The sequence below is a fragment of the Odontesthes bonariensis genome, chromosome 3 (genome assembly GCF_027942865.1).
Source record: "Odontesthes bonariensis isolate fOdoBon6 chromosome 3, fOdoBon6.hap1, whole genome shotgun sequence".
NCBI lineage: Eukaryota > Metazoa > Chordata > Actinopteri > Atheriniformes > Atherinopsidae > Odontesthes > Odontesthes bonariensis.
This window is the reverse complement of record NC_134508.1, coordinates 42448351-42475902: the sequence shown is the minus strand read 5'-3', so window position 1 is coordinate 42475902 and position 27552 is coordinate 42448351.

Sequence of the window (27552 nt, the reverse complement as noted above, 5' to 3'; positions counted from 1 at the left end):
ATTATTTTCCTGCTGGGTGGTCCCCGCTCTGCTAGATGTGGAAACTGAATTAGCACCCGGACAATTTTGCCTGCGATCTGGAAACATTCTTTACCTTCCAGAAATGAGCTTAATATAGAGATGTAATAAAACACCTCCAGCCTCTGGCATGTTGTTCTACCAAATAACATCTAACTGCCCATTACTCCCCATTAAGGCTAATGGTCTCACTAATTAGGATAATTCCATAAAAGGATCTGTGTTTAGACCAAACTGTGGAAGAGCATTAAGTCAATGACACAACCGGGCACTCTTAAATGCTGCCAGTGTGGCCTTTCTTTTTCAAGCGAGGCCATTAGTCTGCAGCTTTTTAAATAATACAGCGTTGAAAAGTGCTCTCACTGCAATACAGCTTTCAGCTGAACTGGTTAGGAGGTCATGTTACGCTTCATTTCTCTTCATAATGTAATGGTCAATTTAACTGGTTTTAAACTGTAATAATGTTTGTGTAAACAGTAGGAATGACATGACAGGCTCTTATTGAAGCAACAGTGATGGCACAATTTCCACCCAACTGTATTAGTCGCTCTACCTAAAACGACACCAATCAATTTAAATACTAAGATAAAAATATTATTTGTAAGTGCCAAACTTACAGAAAATGATCAACTGTGAAGTGTTTCCCGGCTCGGATTTTAATCCTATTTTTTCAAAAAAAAAGAGGGGAAAAAACTCAGATAGGTGAATAAGAAAATAAGAAAAACACTTTTGTAGTTCCCATCACACAAATTTAGCAATTAGCTAATAAACAACATAAAACCCTTAGGTTGGTAACAAAAGAGCCTTTTTTGGGGGGGAGTAGATAGATAGATCGCTTTTAATTCACTAACTTTTAATATGAATTTCTTTTGGGATAAATAAAAGTATATTTTTTTTCATTACATCACAATTCATTATTATTCATAGTGACAGTATGAATAGTAGTAGTGCTTGTAGTAGAGGTTATTGCAGGTATTTTGGATGTTTTCTCATTGGTTTTGACCACATATTGAAGTCAAAGCTGGTCTAGCTAAGGTGTTGATCTGTTCCCTCTGACTTGCTTCTGTTCCCACTTTGAACAACTTTGAAGCTAGGCCAGGTATATAATACAAAAACAGACATTTTACTGAATGGGCTCATTGTAGCAACAACTCTGATAGGAATTGTGCAAAAGCAGATGTATTCTTTAAACTTTTAGTATCACCTTTCTTGGCAGTTAAAAACAAAATGCCTTTTTTATTCATCCCATACTTATCAGACTGTCTTTTTACAACTGGTCCTGATAAGCTAGTGATATCACTGCTTAAAATCCTCTCAGGCACTGTAGATTGACACAAAACAAATCCTAAAGGACCTCTTTTGGTCTGAATGGAACAGAGAAAAATAATTGACTGCAGTGGAGCAAAGAATGCTTTTAAAGCTGCTCAACCCCCCCCCCTTCTCTCTCTCTTTCATCTAGTTTCCATGAAAACTTTTTGGAATCCTTTTAGTAATCAAGACAATTTTCTCTAGATGTACCACATAGCTTCTCCCAAATGTTTATAGCAGTTTAACGCCGTAATTTTTTGTTTTCATAAGTGAGGCAGAATGACCGTACAGAGAGCCAGCATACCGTATTAATTGTATTCTTGTGGGTACTGCTGATTGCCAGTCTGTGTTGCTGCTGATTAACACCGGCTCTGGAATGGCCGCTGTTGTCCCAGGTGCTCTGTGTTTGGAAAGAGAAAGCTTCCAACATTAAATACTTCAGAGAGGAAGTCTCTCCCAGGGCCAAGGCTACACAGCCAGACCACATTGAAACACTTTCTGTGTACTTTTACTTCCTCCGCTCTGTGTTGTTAAATGTTTGGATTTATGTAACAGTGATCACAGCAAGCAGCAAAAGGGGCAGAAGTAATAAAATGAATTTGCAGGCTGACTCAGAGCTGGAATCAGCAGGCAAGTCAGAACAATTAGCATTGTTTTTTTTGCTCCTTTTGCTTTTATTTCAGAACATCCAGGGATAGTCAAGACAAAGCCTGCTCCAGACATTTGTTTGGATCGCTGCTGCATAGCTTTCAACGTAAAAGATTAACCTGAATTGGTTGTCATCCCAGTGAATGGAAATTGGCGGATTAGTGCCATGTTGTTTAGACTTGAATTGTCATATACAATAGACACAACAGCTGCCGCAGAGTAACAGATCCAGGAGAGTAATGCGCCATTTCCCTCCCCTGCTGCATTATTGCCTTTTGCTCCACTTGGAGCAAAAAGCTGGAGAAGTAGATAATTTGATTGCATCTTTAACAGTCTCGTCATTTCTATGCCTGCATTTATTTTAACATATGTTTTATTGTTAAATGATGTTGGCGCCGCTCCAGCAAACCTAATGAAATAAGTGTTATTATTTCTGACTGGCCGTTTGAACAGTGGCTTGAGGCCACAACATTCAACTCATGTGTGTGTGTATATGTGTGTGCATTCAATAGGCACCGTGACTTAGCCCCTCGCCAGCTGAGGAGCTGCAAAACAGAGTTCCATCCATCTTCTATACGCGCTTAATCCGTCGCAGGGGGCCGGAGCCTATCCCAGCGGTCATCGGGCAAGAGGCAGGGTTCACCCTGGACAGGTCGCCAGTCCATCACAGGGCCACACAGAGACAAACAACCACACACACGCTCACACTCACTACTCAGGACAATTTTAGAGACACAAATGAACCTAACATGCATGCCTTTGGACAGTGGGAGGAAGCCAGAGTACCTGGAGAGAAGCCACGCATGCACAAGGAGAACATGCAGACTGCACACAGAAAGAACCAGCTGGGAGTTGAACCTGGAACCCTCTCGCTGTGAGGCGACAGTGCTAACCACCACAGCACCATGCAGCCCCTAAACGGAGTTGATTAGAGCAATTGGAGTATTCAAGAGCAGAGCAGCTGCTTTGATTCGGCCTGATTGCTGTTTGAGGGAAATAGCCAAGAGAGGCACTGTTCTGTCAGGAACTGTTTGGCAGACTCCAGATGCCCCTCCCTCGCTCACACACACACGCACGAGTACGCACACATTACCAGCAGACCTCCCACCCACATATTTTCACTTCATATTCTTAGGCCTGTTCATTTCAACTCCTGCCATCTGAATATTAGTAGTGTGTCAAACTAACCATGAAATAATGAGAGTTATGTTCTTGACATTAGCAGTGTGACTCATGCTGGCTTCAAATGCTCAGCAACCAAAATGGCACCCAGAAACACACAACAGTGAGGCTTTTGGAGCTGAGATGTACTGTAAACCAAATTGTTTCCATTTCAGATGGGAAAGGGGATACAACCTGGCAGTGACCGCTCACTTCTGAGTGTGTCAATGAAAGGCTTTGCGAGCTCAGAGGGTGCGAGCTGTCCACGTTGAGCTGCAGTACAACCGCTTGCCTGAAGCCAGACCAAGTGGAGGGAGTAAAAAACCAGCCCGCACATGACCGAGTGTTCTATCCAGAGAGCAGATCTGTGCACCAACAAGGCTGAGTCATGTCAGTCAGGGATGATGAATGCGATCACTTTCAGGTTCTGCTCATTCTTACTGCAGATCATTCTAAAGTCATGATAAACTCTTTAAACAGACAGGAGAAAAGGAACTGACTGTGTGGAAAGACTCAGGTGTGGCTACTTCAGTGGGACCGCCCTCGCTGTTATCTTAATCGTTTAAAAACATGCCATCAAAGATACATGAATTCATACTCTCTGGTGATTTTGTCACACGAAACTCCTTCTCACCTCAGGTGTTTCAGAAAATATACTCTGGAGGAGCTGTGCAGCTCTGGAGGTCCAGCACTATACGTACTTTGTTCTAGCAGTCACTCACTGAGCTCAAACACATTATTTCTCCACCCATGCCAAGTCCGCTGTAATGAATGTACATACATGCTGCTGTTTCCTTTGCCTCCCCCGCTGCTGCTGAAACATGAATGAGTCAGGAACAGTTCAGGACCTACTTCACAAAACTGTCACCCTTCCTAAGAACCGCTCAATCAGATTCCATTTACATAGAAATGTAACGTACTGTATGATAAGTTAAATGCAGTATTATTGAGTAAAATCTTTCCTTTGGATTCATTATCCTCTCTCCCACAGTAAAGAAAATATCCGAGCAGGAAACAGATTTTTTCGTACAACAGAACTCACAGTAATTATGCCCCAATATCAGTGTATGCATTATTTCTTTTCCTGTTTTTAGAGGAAGAATTTTAAAAGGAGATGGGCCATTAATGGAATACTTACTCACTTCTGCCACAACTCCTTTAAAGATACGGCCATTTACAGCCCATTGCCAGCGACAGGCGGTTTGGTGAGGTTAAATATTTCTTCCTCTGCAATCATTACATGCATGTCAAGCACACAAGACCTGCCTCCAATTTACATCATTAGGCCCAAAATTATTGCTTCCTTTAGTCGTAGTGGGAACACGATCTAGCGGGGGGAAAATGCAATTATCATCCAAAGAATGATTCCTAGTGGAAAGAAAAAATCTTCTCATGTATTGCTGACAGCCATTTCAAACTTCCTTGAATTGTTTTTTTTTTCAGAATGTAAATCATATGATTTTTTATGTAGAAGGTTCGCTCATGAAAGGGCCAGGAGGTAAATAGGGGTAGGACTGGAAATTGGTTGGGGAGGGTTTGGTAGCTTGTCGGTTGTGAGGGGACAGGGAGTTTGGCACATCTGAGAGCAATCACACTATGTGACAAAACGCAGACATAACAGTCTGCTACAACACTTGTTACCAGCACATAAACACTTGCCTCAGTGAGATAGGAGTGGAGGGCTACAGCCGCGGCGAGCCTGTGTCGAGCTGTCATCTATCAACTGCTAATTAACTGTTAATTTGCCAACCTTTGGGTTCAAGCATGCAGCCAATTCATCAGGCCCAACAAACTGCCGCTCCCCAGGGGTGGTCCCTCCTCCTGCTCACACCATCTGACGGTCTCACAGAGCTCTGAATCATCGACCCCTTTTGTTTAACTACAATGTCATTTTCCAAAGATGGAGGTTACCTATATAAGCTACAAGCCTTATGATCTTTGCATTTGCTGATCAATGATAATCAACTCATTTGGATAATTAGATTATTTTAAAGCATGCAGCATACAATTTTGCACAATCACAACCACCTTACTGCTGACTACTGCACAAAGACAGCTAATGTAGCGCACTACTGCACATTAAAGGAACAGTTCACTATTTAAGACCTTGAGTCCCAGTTCCAGCTTGTTTATCAAGAATAAGAAATGAGGAGACCATTTTCACAACAATAGCTCATTTCTATCCATTTTGGCTGTTTTCGCTGGTCCATCCTGCTGCTACAGACAGGGTTCCATTGGGCACTCTGTTCAAGGTCCTTAAAACAAAACTAATGTTAATTTGAAAGAAAAGGTCAACTCACCGGGTGGTTCGTGGATGTTCCTGTGTGTCCCAAAAAAAATTGCGTTGCGAAATAAAAGTTTTTTCTTGCTTTATTTAGCATTTTGTAATCCAATTGTATTCCGTTTGGAAGACTTTTCACTTTCACTTTCACTGTCAGATCACTGCGCCAGGGCTAGAGCCTCAGACTCAAATATAGAGCGGATGTTTACGTGCGTCGTGATTTAGCCTGAAAAATAGTTCCTGAACAGCAAAGAACACGGATTACACGGATGGAAAACCATAAAATGCGCCGACATTTTTTTTTTTAATACCACTAACCACCCGGTGAGTTGACCTTTTCTTTAAAATTAACATTAGTATTGTTTTAAGGACATTGAACAGAGTGCCCAATGGAACCCTGTCTGTAGCAGCAGGATGGACCAGCGAAAACAGCCAAAATGGATAGAAATGAGCTATTGTTGTGAAAATGGTCTCCTCATTTCTTATTCTTGATAAACAAGCTGGAACTGGGACTCAAGGTCTTAAATAGTGAACTGTTCCTTTAATGTACACAAGCTAGATTTCTATATTTTTATTTATATATGTATTGTTGTTGCATGCTTATTTTATCTTATCTTTTATTATATTTGGACATCCAGTGCGGGCAACAAAGCAAAGAATTTCATTGTACAGGGAAACACGTTTCTAACTGCACATATGATAATAAACCTTTGAATCATTGAATCATTACATTAAGCCAACAGCATATGCATTAAAATACACTGTTGTACCACTATGGTTATGCACATAGAGAAATAGCTTCCAGCTTTTGAAGAAGGAATATGGAATATATAAGAGCTTTGCATTAATAAATATAGGGCATTAATGAAAATATCATGAAATTTTTGTTGTGTTTTTTTCTATAATAACATTTCAACTTCAATTTACCATTAATTTATCCTATGATATTAGAAATAATTATGCCTGTGATTCCCTTGATTCCAGTCAAAGTAGAAAGTTTAAGAAACTTGTACAGCATGCATATAATTAATGGGAAATTTGTTAAGATGATAACATATGAACTGCATAATAATGCACATAATAATCATATTACTTTGATTCAGCATGGTGACTCATGTGATAGCCTCATTTTTAGTATGTTACGGAACATATTGATACAAATTTCACTGCTAGGTGATACATTTACATTCAGATGTTTAGAGCATGTTCTTGCTTTAAACACACTATTTGTTACAATTCAGCTCTTTATTAGTCTCAAAGAAGTATTTCATTTTAGCAGTTTTCAATTTTGAAATGAGACATATTCAGTCCATGAACTTGGCAAGCAACTTTAGCATATTAGCTTGATATAAAATGTTTAGCTTTTTAGCTGATGCAAACTGATTCATCTTAACATAAATCTGTAAAAACTATCGACATAATATTTGGAACAAAGTGATCTTAAACATGTTAAATCAACTTCAGACCGCTGTGTTATTATCATTGTGTTTTATTCCAGGTCATTGAGTTTTGGGCTTGTTCTTACCTGGTTAAGGACAACATACTGAGCAAAAATCCACACAACTTTGATCTTTGATATGAAATATTGATTTATGAAAAAACTGAGAAATCACTGCAAGTTGTCAGCAACTGGCCTCTCAATTGTAAAAACATCCAAACCGGTCTTAGGATGCTGATATAAGGAAACCCTAATGTTCTGTACATAGCAGCCAAGAAAACACACTCTTACCAATTACAAGTGATAGGTGATGAAAAATGTCTTAGACTTCAGAGCAAAGTTGTTCATTTATTCCATAGAAAGCCTGTCAACAACTTATCAACAAATTATTTCCAATCCTGTTCATTCTGAAGGTTTCTTTGCAAACAGCTGGGGTGTGTGTTGGGGATATCTGATAGTGGGTGTTTTCCTGAGTCTCAATGTGTGTGTGTATGTGTGCCTGTGAAACATAATAAAACAAACAAGCATATACCTGTGAGTGTATCAGTGTGCGTGTTTGTGCTGACAGCAGTGGCTGTTAGCGAGCAGATGGAAGTGTCTACCTAACCGAGGTGACAGCACATGTCAGAGCGACAGAGGAAATGCCCACATAAAGCATCACTGTCGACAGCTTAGGCTCGGTTTGTCTGACACCCCACATGAAGCTTTGCTGCTGGCCGGGTCATGTCTGCTGAAACACACACACACACACACACACACACACACACACCGCTTACTGATCAAACTATACGAGCAGGTCTCCTCAGAAGTAACAAAAAAGCCTTTCGTCTGCCGGGTGGTTGGTGTGAGCTTCAGCACATACATCATACTTGACAGCAGGCCATCAGCGAAATCGTCATTCTCTACACACACAATGCAAAAAGGGAGATTACACACAGGTCTGTTGTGCTAATGGAAAATAATTCCAGTAATGAAACCAATTTCCCAAAGCAATCTGTTGCTGTGCACGCTCCACTTATACATAATTACTCTGAAAAAGAATGCGAAGGGCTAATCCATTTCAAATTAATCACTAATTCAATGATAAATCTAAAGCTAATGTAAGCAGAGCAAGCCAAGAAGGGCTATGTGAAATTCTAACTTCCCAGGCTAATCACCTTTCAAAGAAGGCAGGACAGTTTTGATTTCAGTCAAAGTTGTTATTAGGCAAAGGTATGCCCAGAGATAGCAGACCCAAAGCTGAGTTTCTGTCCCCCATCCCCAGTCTCACATTTGCCCTCACCATCCACCACTCCAGCAATTACGTTCACTCAAGCATACACGTTGAAGCCTGAAAGCCTGAAGCCAAACGAGGTCCTTTTGCAGCAATTTCACTTCCTTGAGCAAATCTCTGGACACTTTTGAAAAAGGACAGACTGTGTACAAACAGTCTCTGATTGCATGTGTGAAGGAGAGGACCAGAACACCTGTCAGATAACTAGGACACACACACACGCACACAATGAGGCACAATTTAATCAGTTCTTCATGTGAATGACAGGAGTTGGAATCAAAGGAAAGTAGCTGTAAAGAACTTCCAAGAAATATAGAATTTCATAAATAGGCTCATTTATCCTCTCTGTGAACTCCTTTATGAAGGTGGTTGGTCTTTTCCTCACCTTATTTTCCTCTGGCTCACATTGCCATTTGATGATTAATGTCAGCATAATTAATCCTTGTTACATAGAATATTTGTGAAATAGGTAAATGAGGCCTCTTTTTCCAATTTGACTAACATATTTATACTAGGATTAAAGCGGCATCGTTTAGCGGCTGCTGAAATATACTAACTCAGTGTGTTTTCCCTGCAGCTGTGTGTCCCAGATTCGAGGCCTGCCTAATGTGCTCTGATAGTCCCACCAGAGGATTTCCTTACACCAACTCCCGACCGCCGGTCGCTTGATCAGGACCAGGCCTCAGTGCGCTCATTCATCCCGCGGCCCCCCGAGCATTTGTGTGTGTGTGTGTGGATTGGCGTGTGAGAGCTTTCCTCGGCAGTAATGACAGCACACTGAAAGGAGACCTGTGCTGAGCCCGAGCCAACCAGATCTTTTCAAGATGCCTGCAATCAGGCGCTCAGGACCGTGTCATTGCGCTGCCTTTTGCGCTTGCACACATGCCGGTTCAAGTGCACCGATGAGCGAGGTTTACCCAGACTCACAACTTGGCCATAATGAAAATATCTGAGAGTGTGTGGCCTCGCTGATGGGGATTCAAAGTGAAAAGTCCTTATTCTTCTTCTTGATGCTTTTTGGCCTGTTTGCAGAACTCCCACTTTGCATTCTGTTCACATCCAGTTTAATCATAACTGAGCATATTGCTTTTTTTTTGAGCGTTCAAAGCTTCAAATGCTAACTGTTGTAAACACCAAACCCATTAAATGTGCTTTACATAATCCAACGCAGGGCAACGGTGAGGCGTATCTCCTGTAACACATCATTTAGGGCCAAGCGTTCCCAACAGGTCATTAGAATCCCTATAAAAGGACAAAACTGCAAATGTTTGTGCCACAGGCTGGAAAAACAGCGTTCAATCAAAGCACTTTAATTTTAATCATTCATGTTTCCCCTTGTAGTTTCGTGCCCATGCTTTGAAACCAGAGAAACAAAAAATAAACATTGCGCTCTGGCAAAAAAAAAAAAGACAAATTTACCCCGCTTTGTCATTCTGTCTGAGACTGTCTCACATCCCGCGATCCTCCTCAGCAGAAATATACCATTCACATAAACACTTTTACATCCACAAACAGGCTAAGGACGAAAATAAGAGCCATTAAATCCATGTTTTTAATGCTATTTTAAGGTTGGACTGACATGTAAAAAAAAAAAATAGCTATGTTGATGGTTTGTTTCTATTTACTGATAAGACATGGAGCATAAGGAACATGGAGGCAGGACACATGCCACAGCTAAACTTTGAAAATCCCTGAAATAAAAGAACTGCAAACATTTTATGAAGTGGCAATACAGTGGTAAAGGTTTTCCTCCAATTTAGGCTCAAAAACAACTTTGGTACGTATAAAAGATCATGGTTTTGGTTAAATTTGCTAAGGGGATATTTCTTCTTTTCTTATTTAAGTGGGGAATTGTGAGGTACTTCCAAGTAGTCATTGTCGTACCTGCAATAGATTCTAGTCAGAACGTTCTCAGTTTGGGGGATTAGCCAACTCAGAACTTCTCACTACAAGAGAATATTTGCAGCACTTAAAACACCTAAAATCAAAAAAATGCCATCACTTTTGTTCAGCCGAAGAACATCCATGGTGAATGCATTCATTGAGAGTCTTAAAATTTCATTTTTCTTTCTCTTTCATATTTATATTAGTTTTAATAGTTTTCAAACACAAACGTCTTTGTATTAATGTAGCCTGAAAGGAACCAATGTTATCCTGTAAAAATGAGAAAATAAAGTATTCTCTCCAAGCAAGCACATAAAAAGATATTTTACTTTGAAATGGCAGGATTCGTTCAAATTCACTTAAAAGTTGTTTCTCCTCTATATTTCTCCTATTTCTAATAGTTTTAATGTATAAAAGAAATCCAACAATTAGCCTAACTTCTTTATCTTAAATTCCCCCTTTATATTTATCCCAGTTCTAAAAGTTTTCAAGAATTAACTTCTTTGTATTGTGTTAGCTGAAGTAGAATCACCGTTATCATACAAAATTTCAGCACAGCATATAAATGCATTCACTCAAACCCACATAAAACTGACTTATCCTTCATGTATACGTTTCCTGTTTCAAATAGTTTTCATCTGTAAAGTTCTATGCATTGTCCTATATGTATAAATAAATCAAATAGCTTAACTTGGACTGCCTTTAGAATATATTCAGTCGTACTCACTTAAAATGTGAAGTATAACCTGTATTGTCTTAGCTGAAAAGAAACCTCTGTTATCCTACAAATATAGAAAAATGTGTTTTTCTTGCCAAGCTGAGCACATTCAAGGTATTTCAATTTTATATGAAGGCATTAGTTTGGTTGAGCTATATCATAACTCCTTCCCCTGCTGACCAAAGCCCTTTTGACACTAGTCAAAAAAACTCGCTAGCATCTGCCTTTTGAATATAAAGACAAAAGTATTCAATCAGTATTCGGTCTTGAGTCCTAAAATGACTCTGCCGTAGTCATGGTTATTTATTGACTTCAATGACTCGCAGATAAAAAAAAAAGAAGATACTGATATGACCTGTTATCAACAGAGATGTCAGCTCAATTGTGGGCTGAGAATAAACTCGCTATTAATTAGGATGGCTAATTTGTGTATCCTGCATGTTTGGCGTGTTCAATGTACACATCCTCAAAGATTTACGCTAAACATAAACTGAATGCAATATATAACTGACTGGTAGAGGCAGTGCAGGGGAAAATGTTAGCAAACACTTATCCTTGGTTTAGAGGCCTGAAATAACATGGAAAATGCCACAGTTGTCTCTTTTTCTGCTGCCGTTCCTTGTTTACATCAAATACTGAAGTTCTTCATGGTAGAAGCTGGTAGCTAGCTCGTATGGAACTTAATGAAATCCTCTGGCAAGTATGTGAATAATTATGCTGACAATATAGATGGTTGCCTATGTGATTGCAAGGTATATTCTTTGCCTTAGTCTCACCGTGTCATCCACAGTTCGTTCAAAAATAATAAACTAGTCTAATTATCCCAGGAAGTTGTGCTTATCAAAAACTGATCCAACACAGCCTACATACTAAATTATAATGCCATTCTTGGATGTTATTTGAGTTAACAGGCTTGTCCCCTGGGAGGTTGGGGTTACTGGACCATTTCTGAATACACTGTAGCCCTCAGAGCACTGAGGATAAATACGCTACAATTCAAAATTGTAGGAAATAAGGGAAATTATTTATTCTGTTTGAATTAGCAGGTGTACCAACATTTTAAAAACCTGTTTAAATACGCTTGCAGTTCTGATTTAGGATTGAGAATCGGCTGTAGCTCAGGAGGAAGAGTAGTTGCCTAGCAATGGGAGTGTCAGTTGTTCAACTCCTGGCTTCTCTGGGCCACATGTCCTTGGGCAAGACAAGTTGCGTACTGATGCGTCCATCAGTGTATGAATGTTTGCATGCTTAAAAGAAAGCACTGTATTGATTAAGACATGTTGTATAAGTGTGTAAGTGAATAGATGAATGTGGCATGTAGTGTGAAAGTGCTATGCAAGTACAGTCCATTTACCATTACCAACTTTGTCATAAATACCACCGCTACCAAGGCCCAGGCATCAGCGCACTTAGATACACATTACGTTTTTATTTTAATCATCCATCCAAACGACTAAAGCCTGTCACATAACTTCTTGTGTTTGTTTAAAAAATAACTATGGTAATAATCACGGATTTATTTGCAGATCACGCTGTAGTGGTGATTGATGGTACCGCAATAAATTAATCTCCAGCAGCCCATCCATCCATCCATCATCTTCCGCTTCTCCGAGGATCGGGTCGCGGCAGCAGCTTGAGCAGAGAAACCCAGACGTCCCTGTCCCCGACCACTTCCTCTAGCTCTCCCGGGGGGATCCCAAGGCGTTCCCAGGCCAGCCGAGAGACATATGCCCCTTTTCCACCGCCAAGCTAGCCCTACTCTACTCGGTTCGATATAGCCCAACACTACACCACACGACACGGCACCAGTAACATTTCCTTTTCCACCCAAACTGTGGCCTGGAAGTGGGCGGAGTCGGCCCGTTCACCACTAACGTGACGTCGGTTTCAGGTGACTACAAAGTGTCACGCCGCGGTTAGTCAAAAGTTAACACAACGATGGAGTGTAATGTGTAATGCAGTTGACAATTCATATTGTTTAGTTAAACCAAGCTCTTTATTGAAAAAGACAGTACAAAAGTAAACAGCAGGAGTGTTGGTGCCGGTGGAATGCAGATAGCAGCTGTTGCCTCAGCTGCAGATTGCGATGCCAATGTCGGTTCTGAAGCCTGCGGGATTGGAGGATCTTCGCTGACCTCAGCAACCGAACACTCATCGTTTGCACAAACCGAGTCTTGAGGGGAAAAAAAAAAAAAGTGAACATACGAAACGCATACACGTAACCGCATAGGTGAGACACTGTGCTAGCCTTCCAAAACAGCGTTGTTTGCTAGCTCACTCAGAACAACTTACATGAGACACCTGTGTAACGTTTTACACAAGTTAAAGACTGAACATGTATTTGTTACGATATAAAACATGCATTTGTTAAGATATAAGCGTTGCACCAAGGGGATAAGAACAACACTTACCATTTTCCATCGTCTCCAACAAAGACGTCGCTGAATCCACGCCGTTCGCCGGGCAGTGACCGTTAATGCCGTCCATTTGGTCGAACCACTTCCATGTCTTTCGGTTTGACCCACTCCGGCTGTTGTGGTCCTTTACCTGCCGGTAATCACTCTTCAGCTTGTCTCGGCACTGCTGAGAATTCCGGTGATAGTCATGGCTAGCCATCAGCTTGGCTATATCCTGGAACACCTTCTCATTTCATGTTGCTCCGTCCAGTTGCTTCTGTATGCAGTCCTCGGCCACCACACACAGAAAGGTCTGCACCTCGCTCATCGTCCATGGGTTGGCTTTCCTTCTCTGGTCTTCCATCTTCGCAATTCTGTTTATTCTCTGTTGCTCTCGCAGGTGTGTTTTCATATGGCGGGTGATTACTTAAAGCTCCCAGAGCTTTAAGTAATCACCCGCCATATGGAAACACCCGCCAAAATTGGTCAAACAGGTCATTGAAAAAGCTGTAGTGTGAAAGGTGAAATGTTAACGGCTTGCGTGTATGACGTAATTTCACCTGACCAATCAGTGGTCAAGTGACATTTTAGCACCGACAAGTACCGACTAGACCCACCTCTGAAGCAGGTACTAGTCGGGGCTAAAAATTGTAACGGGTCCCACCTTCAACCCGTGGTGGAAAAGCTCCCAATCAGGGTAGAGTGGGACCGTGTAGAGCTGTGTTGGTACAAAAATGTTCGGTGGAAAAGGGGCAATAGTCTCTCCAACGTGTCCTGGCCTCCTCCCAGTGGGACGTGCCCGGAACACCTCACCAGGGAGGCGTCCAGGAGGCATCCTAACCAGATGCCCGAGCCACCTCATCTGACTCCTCTCGATTCGGAGGAGCAGCGGTTCTACTCCGAGCCCCTCCCGGATGACCGAGCTTCTCAACCTTTCTCTAAGGTAGAGCCCAGACACCCTGCGGAGGAAGCCCATTTTGGCCGCTTGTATTCGGGATCTCGTTCTTTCGGTCACTACCCACAGCTCGTGACCATAGGTGAGGGTAGGAACATAGATTGACCGGTAAATCGAGAGCTTCGCCTTCTGGCTCAGCTCCTTCTTCACCACGACGGGCCGGTGCAGAGCCCGCATCACTGCAGATGCCACACCGATCCGCCTGTCAACCTCCTGATCCATTCGTCCCTCACTCCTAAACAAGACCCCGAGATACTTGAACTCCTCCACTTGGGGAAGGATCTCATTCCCGACCCGGAGAGAGCATTCCACCCTTTTCCGGCCGAGGACCATGGTCTCAGATTTGGAGGTGCTGATTCTCATCCCAGCCGCTTCAAACTCAGTTACGAACCGCTCCAGTGAGAGCTGAAGGCTACGGCCCGACGGTGCTAACAGAACCACATCATCCGCAAAAAGCAGAGACCCGATTCTGAGGTCGCCAAAACAGACCCTTTCAACGCCCTGGCTGCACCTAGAAATTCTGTCCATAAATATTATGAACAGAATCGGTGACAAAGGGCAGCCCTGACGGAGTCCAACCCTCACAGGAAACATGTCCGACTTACTGCCGGTGATGCGGACCAAACTCTGGCACCGGTCATACAGAGACCAAGCAGCCCCTATCAAGGGGTCCGGCACTCCCAGATAGCATGCGAATGTGAGCCACTTGAGGCAACGATCCGGCAGTGTAGGCATTCTTCTGGCTAGTTATTAGGCAGATAGACCTCCTTATTCTTCTTGGGCAACTTCAATACCTTCCCTCCTGAAGTACTGCTGACTGCTCCATGATTTCCAGAAACTTGAGGTCTTCTCTGGACATTTACTTCTCCTTTGTAGTCTTCTCATTAAACTCATAATTGTACTGCTTGACCAACATTTCTTCAAGCTTACACATAGAGATCCTGTTCACCATTGCTTTTTAAAAAAAAATTTTTTATCCCTTGTCCTGTCCAGCATTATGGCAGCAGAATTGTAATCTGAATACCGTTTATGCCAAACACATTTGCTATGCCAAGGGAAGCTTAATGAATGCAAAGCTCCCCTTGATGCCCATCTACTCCTTATTTATTTATTTATTTTTGTTATAATATTTAACATGTGATAGTGCCGAACCGGACCGGGGGACAGAGAGATAGGGAGAGCGAAGAAGGAAAAAAAGGAACAGAAATATGAAGAGTCAAAAATAGAAAACAATGAAAAATCAGACAACAAGCTGCTACACCTGTAAAAACAAAACTGAAGACAATCCACGGCTTTTGTGGGGAATCCAGCCTTAGAAGCACCAGGAGCACCAGGAGACAAGCAGAGAACAAACACACAAACAAACAAACAAAAAAGCACAAGCAGCAGCATTCTCATATAATACAACTGTGGATACAGATGACCTTAAACCACAGGACAACACAACAACTGCTTAGCGAGCATGCTACTGGGCTAATGAATGTGAGTGTGAGTGTGAGTGTGTGTGTGTGCGTGTGCATGAACATGCAATACACATAGATGGTCCCACATAATAACCATGCTTAAATATCAGCGTATAGGGCCACAATCCACCCCCTTCCCACACCCCCCCCCCCACCCCCCCCCCCCATCCCCCCCCCACCCCCCACCCCCCCCCCCCCCACCCACCAGCAATCAGAAGCAGGCCGAGAGGGCCCCCAGACCCAGGCCACCAACAGCCCCCAAGGAGCACAGAACCCTGAAAGCCCACCGTAGGGACAACCATGCATCCCACCAGAAGACAGCAGAGGAAGCCCCTGGACAGAGCCTCCACAAGCATAGGGCAGAGGCCCCTCAGCGACCAGAGGTGGCAGCCTACCAGCCCCGCCAGGCCCCCGCCACCCAGACATGGGTCCCTGCGAGCCCGAGCGCCACCAAACCCCCCGGCAGAGGCCCCACCCAACACCCGAGAGGGTCAGGCGCCCCAGACAGCCAAGCGCAGTGGGCCACCAGTGCCCCTGGGCAAGCGCCCCGGGAGTCAAGATGTGCCCAGAGGTGGGTGAAGCCACGAGCAGCGGGGAGAGGTAATGCCCCCCCCCCCCCATCAGGAACAGCACAAGCAGGCCAGAGGATAGCAAGACCCAGACCCAGTCACCCCATAAATCATATAAGAAAAAAAAAACTGAAAATAATAAAGAAAAAATACAAAAATAAATAAACACACATCCACACACACTCGCACAGCACATGCATCCATCCCCCAACTCCGCTGGGGTGTGGCGCAGCGGGCACATCCGGGGGCCAGCAGCCCCCCAGCCACTACAGACCCCGAACCAGCAGGACAACTCCTCCTCCTGGCCTCTCACGCCCCAGGCAGCAACCAGGAAGACCCCTCCCCTCGCCCCTCTGGCTCTTTGATATTTCCTAATAGTGAGCATTTAAAATTGAGGGGAGGGGCGGTCGGTGGCGTAGTGGGTTAAGCAGCCGCCCCATGTACAGAGGCTTAGTCCTTGATGCAGTCCTTGAAAAAGCCCCCAAAAAAAAAAAAAAATTGAGGGGCAGGCAACCTTGTGGAACTGGGAGCGTGGCCCTCCGGGCAGCCTACATACACATACCCAAAGAGCCCCGCCCACCAGATACCACTCTATCACCCCCCAAAACCTAATGTGTGTGTGTGTGTGTGTGTCTCACGAGTAGTGATGTCTGGTGTTATTAAAACAAGGGCGGGGGGCTGCAGAGTGCAGCAAAGGGGACCACCTACGTGGACCCATCCGCTGCACCCCACAGAACACACCCGCCCTCAAAACCCTACGTGTGTGAATGTGTGCTGTGTACAGGAGCCAGAAGGGAGAGGGGTATGGGGGTCTAGAAGACGGGGGGAGAGAGGCTCTCCCGGAGAGGGCAGCAACATGATGGCTGCAATAGGCTAGCCAAAGGGATTTAGAAAAAGTTATAAATGATTAAACTACTAGTCATACCCATCCAGTTGTTCCACTTGTCGACTCCATATTGATCGTCCAAAGCCTGTCTTGGACTGCTAGGCACTGCCATTGCCCTGTGCCTTGCACACTGCCATCTGGTGGATGCTCTGTGAATAGAGGGCTGTGCCGCTGTTCACATTCAAATCGGCATGCATTTGTTTGTGCATCGTGCAGCACAGTAGGAATGTGTCAAAATTACTCCATGGACATGAGAGCAAAAAATGGGTCCACAAATGCAAAAAATGGATCCACAAATGCAGACTGCCAGACTGCACACACAAAGTCAAGCATATTTATTTTAAAATCTCGAAAATATATTTACAAATGTATGTATATTTATATACATATGTACATTTATTTGTGTCACATTTTTATATTTATATTAATTATATATACATTTATAAATTCGTTCATATTTATATTCATTTTTACTCACATATATCTCGATCACATTTTTATATTTATATTAATTATATATACATTTATAAATTCGTTCATATTTATATTAATTTTTTTGACACAAAATTTCCCCCATACAACGGGTGGTTGTGGAACATGTGGTTCGGAATACCGATTTAACCAGCTCAACTGTGTTTCGTCTCTGTGCTTTTTCGGGAAGATTTCCCAAACCAAGTAACGAAGCTGATTTTGAATCTTGGCGTTCCCAAATTGAAGTATTGCTTGCTGATCCTAGTCTTTCAGCGTTGCACGTCACAAGAAGAATCATAGAAAGCAGTGTTCGAATTATCCACCGGGCTTCGGGGGGGTCGGACTATTTGCGGATCAATTGATGACGTCACCCCCCCCCCCCCCCCCCCCAAAAAAAAAACTGCGAGTGCTACCTTTTTTCTTTAAGTGGTAATATACTGCACAAAATAAAATGCAAAAACAGAAACTTGAACTTTGAACACAACAAACCCATAGGCTATGTAACATGAATATGCAAACACAACGTTATCATTTGCAAACTCTCTGCTAAAGTGCTAGAGCCTTAGGCTATAATATAGCCCCTATATCATATGAATCAAGTGACCACGTTCGCGGGATCAAAGCACTCGTCTCCGTAAAAATGTTGCCAGATTGGGCTGTTTTGGATTACCGTCTGTGGGTAAAAATGGGTATTGGGCGAGTTTTTCTGTAGCTTTATGGCCATAGAAATAAATAGAATTCAGTTTAGACTGGTTTAGTTCAGATTTAGTGGCTCCAGGCGGGTTTTGAGCATGTTTGGAAATCATCTGGCAACCCTGCAAAATCCGCTGCACAGTGGTGAATTTAGCTCAACTCGGCACACAGCACTGTCAAGTTCAACCACCTAGCCAAAGTTAACTGTCACACAGATTGCTGCAACAGAAATGTTTCCACTTTCCAGTTAGCAACTGCACAACCAACACATGCAGAATAATACATAAATATTAAACCTAGCAACGACCCAACTTCAAACAGCTGTATGGCTTACCAAAAGCCCACTAGCAAACTAGCAACTAGCCTACATTATGTAGTGCCCATGAGACGCAATCAAGAAATGTCAATCAGCAAAGTGAACCCAATGACGCATACAGAATCAAGATGTAAATTATCAGACTACAACTGCCAACTTCAACATAGCTTGTAATGTCCGCTGTAAACAGTGTGCGCTTTTCTTGAGATTGAAAAGTGCTATCAGACAGCCCCGTGGTGCTAGTAGTCATGGTACACTGCTAGCTGCTATATGAAATGGCTTCAAACACAGTCAAAATTATAATTAATCCTATATTTGTCAAGGCGGACATACGTAAAGGAATCCCATTTTCCCTACCTCTTTGTGGCCATGCTATCCTTTTTGCCTCCTTGCTAGACACAGCTATCCTTGCTTCTTGCTTGGTGGAGTCACACTATCCATTTACCTTCTTCTAACTTAGTTAAATGATATTATTCCAATTGTGCTTTAAACACATGACAAGCCTTGTACTTTATTTTCTGACATCAAGTATGTTGGTTGGTGTATTCTGGATTAGAGCAGTCTGCCTCTGTCTTTGAACTGAGACTACTTGTGCATGTTGACTCGCGATGGAATTCTGATGTAGGCTATCTTTTTTTCTCATGGGAGAAAGGGAAGGGCGGTCACCTTTCTTGAGTGTTTGTAAATTCAGTGCTTTAAAGTTGAAATAATATTAGTCTGATTTGTTAGTTTCATTTAACAAATCACGGGAAACCTCCACCTTGACACCTTAGCTCCACTCACTCACAGCTCAAACACATAACTTCAACGGGCAACAACAGCCTGCATCTCAGTGCTGCCGATGTTTTGGACTATGCGCGAGCTGCCTGCGAACATGCGAAACGTCCGCTGGTGGTACAGTCCATTGAAGGGGTGTTCCAAAATGCATTTTATTTGGTTATTCATAGTACACGTTGAAAAATACTAAGTAACAAGACATTTTCAACACCTAATTTTAATAATAGATCATTTTTTCAGTTCCCCCCAAAAGTGTAATTTTGTCCCATTTGGGGGGTATCAAGTCTCAATCGGGGGGGTCAGACCCCCCCGGTACCCCCCGTAATTCGAACACTGATAGAAAGTCTGTCATCCCCCGCAGCTGATTTGATAAAAGGTCTGAGTCCTAATACTTTGCCAACAGTTTTTCTGAGGGTACTCAACTCAGCTTTTGGAACTGTTCAAGATGGTGAAGAGTTGTATGCACAATATTTGAACATCCTTCAGAATCTGGGAGAACGGCCATCCACCTATCTCTAAAGATTACAGCTCACACTCAATACTGTTGTGAAACAGGAAGGGATTTCAGCTGCTGACATTACTAAACATCTCCTGAAACAGTTTTGTCGTGGGTGTTGGGACAATACTGTGATAACTAAGTTACAGCTGGAACAAAAGAGAGACAACCCACCATCATTTGCTGAGTTGTTGTTCTTACTTAGGACAGAAGAAGACAGACAACATGCTAAGGAGTCACTTATGAAAAAACACATTGGTATATCAAAACAGAAAGTCCACATCCAGTCCCAGAATGTCTGTTCTTGTGAGCATTCTACAGGAAATGACGAGTTGAAAGAAATGAAAAAACAACTTAATAAACTACAGCAACAAATGTCTCAACTTCTGTCCAGAGAGAGTCCAGCTGAAAGTAAGCACATGCCACAACAGGAAAAAACAGGAAAAAACTGAATGACTTGCCGTTCTTCAACCCAGTTAAACACCAAGCCAAAGCCTTGGTATTGTTTTAATTGTGGAGAAGACGGTCATCTTTCCTCCAATTACTCAAATAAAACAAATCTCAGTCTGGTTGAGCAGAAGAAGAAGCAATTACGCCAAAAGCAGCAGGCATGGGATGCCAAGAACACAAAGTCGTTAAACTAGAAACAGTTTCTGTAGGGGGACACACAGAAGCTGTGAATACTGATAGTCCCAAGAGACAGAAAATAAAATCATTACTAAGAGGCCTTGTAGGGACAAAGAGCACTGGTCAAGTTGAAATAAAAGGAGATCAGTTTAATTGCCTCCTTGATACAGGCTCACAGGTTACTACCATTCCCCACTCCTTCTACAACACTTACCTTATGGATCATGAAATCAAACCATTAGACAATTTGTTGGACATAGAAGGAGCAAATGGACAAACAGTGCCCTACTTGGGATATGTAGAACTTAATCTAATTTTTCCGTCTGACTTCCTTGGGTTCCCCATTGAAGTTGACACACTTGCTCTGGTTGTACCTGATATTAAACAGTCTCAGCCACTGATACTCATTGGCACAAATACTTTAGATGTTGCTTACAGCAAGCATTCTGATGTGCATCCTGATCAAATTTTTCAGCCTACACTCTCCGGTTACACTGCTGTTTATAAGATTCTTCAGCATCGCCATACCCGGAGTTTGGATGATCAGATTGCCACCGTTACCCTGAACCAGCCACAAACTATTGCTACTGGCCAAAACACTGTTCTGGAGGGATGTTTTGTTTCAAGATCATTTCGAGATGAAAAAACAGTCATCCTAGAACATCCGGATTCCCATGCATTGCCAGGTGGGCTCATAGTACAAACCTGCCTTATTGACTTACCTTCACATAGCCCCTGTGATGTGCCTGTTGTTGTACGGAATGAGTCTAATCATGAGATTTGTATTCCAGCAAGAGCAGTTATTGCAGAAATCAGCACCTTCCAAACGGTAATTTTAAAGGAGCAGAGTGTCCAGATTTCTACCAAACCTACAGAGCCGCTGCAGTCATCACCATTGCAATATAACTTTGGAGACTCACCTTTATCTCCAGAATGGAAACAGCGAATCATTCAAAAACTCGACAGTGTCCCTGAGGTGTTCGCAAAACATGATTTGGATTTTGGCCGGACTGACAAGGTTAAACACCAAATCAAGTTATCCGATCCAACCCCGTTCAAACAGAGACCAAGACCGATTCACCCTCAGGATGTCGATGCTGTGAGGAAGCATTTGCAAGAGCTTGCTGATTCAGGGGTTATACGTGAGTCTGATTCACCTTTTGCTTCACCTATTGTAGTTGTACGCAAAAAGGACGGCAGCATACGTCTCTGTATTGATTATCGCAAGTTAAATCTGCAGACAATAAAAGATGCTTATTCTCTTCCCAGACTGGAAGATGCATTTTCTGCTCTGTCTGGATCAAAGTGGTTTACGGTGCTAGATCTTAAGTCTGGTTATTACCAAATTGAGATGGATGAAAAAGATAAATGTAAAACTGCCTTTGTTTGTCCCTTGGGGTTCTGGGAATTTAACCGCATGCCACAGGGGATCACCAACGCCCCAAGCACATTCCAACGGCTGATGGAGAGATGCATGGGGGAAATAAATTTAAAGGAAGTTTTGGTTTTCATTGATGACTTGATTATTTTTGCACTTACCTTAGAAGAACATGAAAACCGCTTGATGAAAGTTCTTAATAAGCTTGAAAATTTTGGACTGAAATTGTCAGTTGAGAAGTGTGTGTTTTTCCAGACATCTGTGAAGTACCTTGGGCATGTAGTGTCCCAGAATGGCGTTGAAACAGATCCTGATAAAATTAAGGCACTTACTTCCTGGCCAGTGCCTAAAAGTCTGAAAGAGTTAAGATCTTTCCTTGGGTTTTCTGGATATTATCGCCGGTTTGTGTCAGGATATTCAACAATAGTAAAGCCATTGAATGACCTAACTGCTGGTTATCCGCCATCTCAAAAGAAAGGGAAATATATTCTAAACCCCAAAAATTATCTGAACCCCAGAGATCCATTTGGGGAACGTTGGACACCATTGTGTCAAAAAGCGTTTGAGACCATCATTGAAACACTTACTTCAGCTCCTGTTCTAGCATTTGCCGACTCACAAAAGCCATACCTACTCCACACTGATGCCAGTTCTATCGGTCTTGGTGCCATATTGTATCAGGAGCAGGATGGAAGGAATAGAGTTATTGCATATGCTAGCAGAGGTCTGTCACGAAGCGAATCCAGATACCCTGCGCATAAATTGGAGTTTCTCGCTTTGAAGTGGGCAGTAACAGAGAAATTTCATGATTATCTCTATGGTGCTCATTTCACTGTTGTGACAGACAGTAATCCCCTAACCTACCTGTTGTCATCAGCCAAACTTGATGCTACCAGCTACAGATGGCTGTCAGCTTTGTCCACTTTCTCGTTTAAGATTGTCTACAGAACCGGGAAGCAGAATCTGGATGCTGATGGACTGTCTCGTCCATTGACCAGCACACTATTCAAGCTGTTTGTGATTGTCATTTAGTGTACAGATCAAATCAACACAGTGCTCAGGCTTTAGTGCTATCTATGTCTGCCAGTGTCAACAGTTTACCTGACAGTTTCACAGAGGATGCACAATTTTTCTCCTCTTCACTCCCTCGACTCTTCGCAGCTGACATTGCAACTAAGCAGCGCGATGACCCCGTCATTCGTCACGTCATAATTCAACTTGAGCGAGGAGAAGCACCATTATCATCGGTGAAAGAAGAACTTCCTGATCTTCCTTTTCTACTGCGAGAAATACATAAACTGGAGCTCCGCAACAACCTTCTCGTCAGAAGGAGACAGATGGGAAAAGACTTCACATACCAGCTAGTGCTACCGGAGGAGTATCGAGCCAGTGTACTGCACCAACTTCACAACCAAATGGGCCATATGGGAATCGAAAGAACTTTGGATTTAGTTCGTTCCCGCTTCTATTGGCCCAAGATGCTGAATGATGTGGTCAACAAGATAAAAACTTGCGAAAGGTGTATAAGAAGAAAGTCTATGCCTTGTCGGGCTGCACCTTTGGTAAATATCAAAACCACTCATCCCTTGGAACTACTGTGTATGGATTTTCTCTCCATAGAACCGGATCGTCGAGTCAAAGATGTTCTTGTCATAACTGACCATTTCACAAAGTATGCCATCGCTGTGCCAACAACCAACCAGAAAGCCAGAACAGTTGCCAAATGTTTGTGGGACAACTTTCTTGTACATTATGGCATTCCGGAGAAGTTGCACAGTGACCAGGGTTCAGATTTTGAATCCCGAATTATTCAGGAACTCTGCAAAATGGTTGGCATTCACAAGATAAGAACTACACCATACCATCCAAGAGGGAATCCTGTAGAACGATTTAACCGAACATTACTGAACATGTTAGGTACATTGACTGAGAAGGAAAAAACCCATTGGACAGACTTTGTAAAACCCTTGGTGCATGCCTATAATTGCACTAAAAATGATGTTACTGGATTTTCACCGTATGAACTCATGTTTGGTCGTCAACCTCGCTTACCTGTGGATTTGGCTTTTGGACTACCATTAAAGGAAGATGGATGTGTCTCTCACACACAATATGTACAAAAGTTAAAATCCCGCTTGAGGGAAAGTTATGATCTTGCCATCAAGAATTCCGAGAAGGTGATGCAAGTTAACAAAACTCGATTTGACAAAAAAGTGATTACATCAGAGTTACACATTGGAGACAGAGTCTTAGTGAGGAATGTACGATTGAGAGGGAAGCACAAGATCGCAGACAAGTGGGAACCCGCTGTATATATTGTAGTGAAGAGAGCCAGCAATCTTCCTGTATATACAGTCAGACCGGAATATCAGAGCAAACCACTAAGAACTCTGCATAGAGACCTTTTGTTGCCGTGTGGGTATTTACCTGTTTCAAGAAAAGAAATGCCTACTGCGCAGAAAAAGGAAGTACCTGTGTCTTCTCCTGTGGTTACTGATGATGAAGAGAGTCCATCGGAGGATGAAGTAAACACTTCCTCTCTATACATTCCACAATTCTTTGAGCCTGCGACAATGATAACTAATGATTCTTTACCTATTGCTGAACAGCCTGTTCCAAATGTTGATCAGGTTGTTCTCCCCACACAATCTGCTATATCTGTTGCAGAAGAGGACAGTAAGACCGAGAAAGAGGAAGCCCAACCTGTGGAAGAGCATTTCAGGACGGATGACGAGGAACAACCAGCTATGGACCATGAGAACTCTATTAATTCAAGAAAGATTAATTTTGCTGAAGATTCAAGAGTAGAAGAAGCCCATGCTCAAGAGTCTGACACTCCAGAGTTTTCTAGTTATGTGGTAGAACCTCATTCACCTGCAGGATCTGTATTCTCAAATGTTGAAAACCAATCCCTAAGACGATCTAATCGTACCAGGAATACACCGGATAGGCTGCAATATACAGACTTTGGGAAACCATTATTAAAGAGTATTCAAACTCTGTTTAACGGACTGAGTTCTGTCTTTGCCTTTGCTATACAAGGAAATGACGAAGAGCAGTTGTGGGTTCAACAATCCAGCCAGCCACCTATTTGTCTGCAGCCTGGTACATGTACAGGGACGTACATGGGATCAGGGGGGGGAAGTGTAACCTATAGTTACTAAACTGTCACGTTTTATTGTGGCGGGTCGGACTGAGGGTGCGCGCCTTTAAATGCCGGGTCGGAGGTGAGCTGATTGCTTGTTCCACAGCTGTTGCTGTCACTGCTGTCTCTGTGACAAGTGTTGGCGTTTCCTTAAATTCCTTAAATCACCGCTATTCACGCATCTGCTGAAAACAACTCAGCCGACAGTGTTTTCTTTTCTTTTTTTCTGATAACCACTTGACGGTGAGTCATCTGTTACATTTGTTTGTTTTAAGAAGTAATCATATTGAACGCCCATGCAACATTTTGGTGATTGGATGCTAATTAGCATTGCTAGCGTGATGTTATGTTTGTGGGGACTTGTTTGAAATTCATTTGATGTTTTATCATAAGGAAATGAAATTGATTGTTTATGGAATATTTTGTTGATATGCATTTACTGACCGTAGTCATTAAATGTATATCATAAAGACTTGGAAGTGCACTTAACTGGATTCATTTTACTAATTTTGATAGCCTTATTGAAATAAAATGAAACGATTATCATGGTGATAAGCTTTTTTGTTGATTAACCATGATTACTTAATTTATGATTTATTGTTTGAGCAGTCAAACTATTTAATGCTAATTGTCCTTTTGTTTTGACCTGGCTTAGGTCAGGTTTTTGTATATGTATGTCGAGTTCCGACCCACCCAGGATGGCGAGCTACTGGATCACCGCAACAGTGTGGTAGGAAGTATCAGATACCAAGTTCCTTCTATGGACCTGTTGCCTTTGAACTATCGGATTTATTGCCTTGGATTATTATTGATGAACTATTAATTCATTTCGTCTATAATTGGACCAAGAAAAAGTGAAACTCTTGGGTGTCGTCGGAGGTTTTTTTCTGTTGTAATTATTTATTTCTCATATGTTTATCCAACTGTTATTATTGCATATCTTTCTAGAAAATATACAAATGATATTTGGATCCTGATTATTTTAATACAAGTACTAAAAGGTATTTTCAGTCTCTGAGTGATTTATTGACACACACTGGCTCCATAGTCAAACCTACTTCTGATTGCTTTATTTTAGCATTTACCGCAGTACCGTGCCTAGCCGACTCAGCGTTACACTTGTGCTTCCTTCTCTTGAACTGTTTGCAGTCCTCCAAAGAGTGGCCACGAGCACAGCAAAGGCATTCAGCCTTTTCAGCTTTTCCTGGATCTGATGTAGGCTCTTTAATTCTCTCAGGCCACAACATTTCCTTTCATTCTGTTTCTAGGTTGTGCTTTAAACCCAGTGGCAGTCTTTATCCCAGCAACACCAGATGACTCCTGTATCTCACCAAACAAAGGGTCAGAAAGAATCCTAACACGGCGTTCAATAAACATGATCAGATTAATGAAACAAGCTGGTTGATTGGTTGTCTCCATTATGTCATGAGTTATGGTCCTTCATTGCTCCCTCATTCTGAATTCAATTCATTTCAATTCATTTTTATTTATATAGCGCCAAATACAACAAATGTCATCTCAAGGCACTTAGATAGTAAGTCCAATTCAAGCCAATTGGAATTCAATTAATGAATGGCAACTTGGACACAATGGCTCTTATATTTACTGGCATATCCAGTTCCTGCATGTACTGAAGCTCTTCCATTACATTACAGCATCCACGCAGGAATAAGGAATAGGCTTGCAGTGTTTTCACATCCTCAGATTTTATTGACTGCCAGGCCAGAGCCCTTTCCATGTAAGCACTTGCAATTTGGTACGGATTTCCAAAATGTTTCTGGAGAAGTTCCTTTGCCACTGCGTAGCCATGCTCAGGAGCCATATGCTGACAGCTACGCACCAATTCACGAGGCTGTCCTCTTGTAAACTGTTCCAGATAGTACAAACAATCCACTTTTCCTGCCTTTTCCTCAACTCCTTGCTCAAAGGCTTTGATGAACGCTCTGTAATGGAGAGGATCCCCTTCAAATGTGGGAATATCTCGTGGTGGCAATGACATCATATGCTGTTGCTGTACCAGAGCTGCTGTTATTTCATTTTGTCTTTGCATGATGTCATTGTCAGGTGGACTTTGACTGATATGTTGATAGTATGTAGGTTGAGCAGTTGTTGATTGGTGTTGAAAATTCAGTGATGTTCCAGACACATTTACCTGGTGCTGTTCATTTTGGCTGCACTTATGCGTTGAAGCAGCCTGGACCCACTGCTCAGTTTCCTTAGGTCGCACATCCTTTAATATTGCTTTGTTGGGTGGTAGTGACCATTTTGTTCAATCATTTTGTTGTGTTGATTTCCATGCTTCAGGGTGTTACTCTGTTGCTGTAGTGTTTAATACATTGATTGATCCTCCCAGCCTTTTCCTTTTCTCCTTTTCAAAATAGGAATTCATGGGTGCTTGAGACGAACTTCTCCGTGATGAAGCCTGTAATACAGCCAGCTTAGCAGTGGACGCAGCTATTTCAGCTTCCAACTCGAGCTGCTCTCTTTTCCTCTTCAGCTGCTGTTCCTGCTCTTCCAATGCATGCTTTTCTTTTAAAGCTGCAGCAAGAGCAACAAGTGCTGCCTTATCTGCCTCAGCCTTTAGGCTGCACAGGATGTTGTGCTTGATTTTGCACTGTTATGACTCCTATGACTTGAGCGTTTGCTAACAT